The following is a 2258-nucleotide window of genomic DNA, read 5'->3' as shown; positions in this document are numbered from 1 at the left end:
GCAAATTAAAAATTAGCCCTCTTTTTCTCTTTTTTATAATTAGATTAAATTAGATTAATTTTTCTTCTGTAAATCTGTAAAATTTTAACAGCTAAGAATATAAATTTATCATTCACGAACAGAACGTAGGAATTAACTATGCAGTGGAAATGTCCCTTGAAAGACGTTTCATCACTTCATACAAAAGATTTATTCATTATAATTGCTAACTATATTTTTGTATAAGACATTATTATTATAATTTTTACGATTTGTTTGGAAAAACCAGTGAAAATTTTTCTTTACATTTTCTCGTTTTTTAAATATTTGAATGTTTTTCCTTTGAATTTATAATGTAGAATAAAGTTACCCGCTAAGAAAGCAACTGACATCTAGTACTACAATGCATAACTGTCTGTAAGAGAAAATTTGTGTGTTTATCTGCAGGAGAATACCTGAAATATCTACTAATAATAAGATAAAATAAAAACAGATGTCTATATTGCCGACTTGTTTGTAATTGATTAATTTAATTATCCGTGTTTGATTATTATCCATGCGAATAATAACTATATAGAAAAAATGCAATTTTGTGGCAATATATATGTAATATTATTTTATACTAAATATATAAGTCTTATTTATAAACGTTGTACATATGCAAATAAAATATTGGAATAATAAATAATAAAATAAATAATACATTATAAACTATAAACTGTCTTATAAACATTTTAGCAATTGCACAGATTATAATTGTTTCAATGAAAGTGTCTGTATAATACATCATAATTTTAATATTACATTATTAAGTTATTAATTATTTAAATATTTATATCAACAGTAGAAAATTTTCGACAGTCGATAATGTTGGTGTTCTTTAAATAATTCCGGACTTCTGGGCTCTATTGATAATCACGAAAATTTATCGAGAGTCGATGTTTTTTTAATAGTAATATTATCGGTAATTATAATAATAGTTAATTAACGTTACCAAATTGCAAAGATAAATTTTAATGTAAGTAAAAAATGTTAACCCAATATTGAAAAAATATTATATTCTTAAGAAAGCAATTTTTTCTCCTCTCAATATTAAAATCGACTATTTCAGTAATATGTGTTACATCAATATAACATTAATATTTTATATAATTTTTTATGAGCGGATTGAAATATTTGTTAGAACAATATATGTGTGGTAACTAAGGAAAAACTATAATACGATTTTAAATATAAAAACAAACATTTTTGGAAGCTATAAAATCTAAAAATCTCAAATAAAAAATGTTTTATTAATTTATTTAGTAAAAAAAAATACTATTGAGAATTTAAATTTATAGACAGTTATAATGGTTTGATTAACTAACAAATGCATGATGCAAAAAAAAGTTTGCCAGGTGTGGGGTTCGAACCCACGCTCCCAGATGGGAACCAGAACTTAAGTCTGGCGCCTTAGACCGCTCGGCCAACCTAGCTTCGTGTCGAGATCACTCGTTGAATTGCTTTAACTATGGTATCCAATATATATTGAGCGTTGTGCTAAATTATTTATAATGCATTGTTTCTTCCTTTTCAATAATAGATGATTGTACAATTAAAATATTCACTTCTTCTCTTCGTTTATTATTGTATAAAACCTATATTTATATAGATATATATAGCCAATATGTATATTTCATAATGACGAAATAAATAAAATTACTATTTATATGAAAAACATTAGATGTGATAATTTATTATACTATAATGTGCTATAATGTATTATACTATAATGTATGGAGAAAACTGGGCTCCGTCTTTCGGAAAGAGACGTTAAGCCGTTGGTCCAAAGGGTTAAAGTGAGAGGAGAAGGATAGTACTTATTGGTAGTAGATTGCGAACCCTACGGGGATATGTAATAAATTACGAATCTCGGTAAAGCAACTATGTAAAAATTAACCAAATAAAATTATATAGGAAGTACCTTGTAATAAGTTGTCCTTTAATGCCTCTATTTCTAGGGTATTGCTTGCAACTTTATCTAATGCATTCCCGCGCCTCCGCGACGCGCTTCCGAATCGAAGTTTGTAAAACAAACCGCCCGGCTCGACGTAACATTGTGAAATTAAAGCTCGGTATAAACTTTAAAAGTATACGGTCACTATATTGGCTCTTTGCCCCTCCTCCACTCCCGATTTTCTGAATCCATCCCGAAACAGTAGTCATGCAGTAATTATTTAATCAAAGAGAAAAAGAAACTTAGAATTGCTTGACAATTCATCAATAATTTGTTAATTTTT

The 2258-nt window shown here is 27.3% G+C and overlaps 1 non-coding gene across 1 annotated transcript; it reads right to left on the bottom strand.

Moving 5' to 3' along the window:
* Positions 1–1370: 1370 nt before the first annotated feature.
* On the bottom strand, positions 1371–1454 carry Trnal-uaa. The gene has a single exon. It is a non-coding gene; the product is annotated as a tRNA-Leu (tRNA).
* Positions 1455–2258: the final 804 nt, after the last annotated feature.

The sequence above is a fragment of the Temnothorax curvispinosus genome, unplaced genomic scaffold (assembly GCF_003070985.1).
Source record: "Temnothorax curvispinosus isolate PA1 unplaced genomic scaffold, ASM307098v1 QBEX01001498.1, whole genome shotgun sequence".
NCBI lineage: Eukaryota > Metazoa > Arthropoda > Insecta > Hymenoptera > Formicidae > Temnothorax > Temnothorax curvispinosus.
The sequence above is the reverse complement of the archived record's forward strand: the minus strand, read 5'-3'. Positions and strand labels throughout refer to the sequence as shown.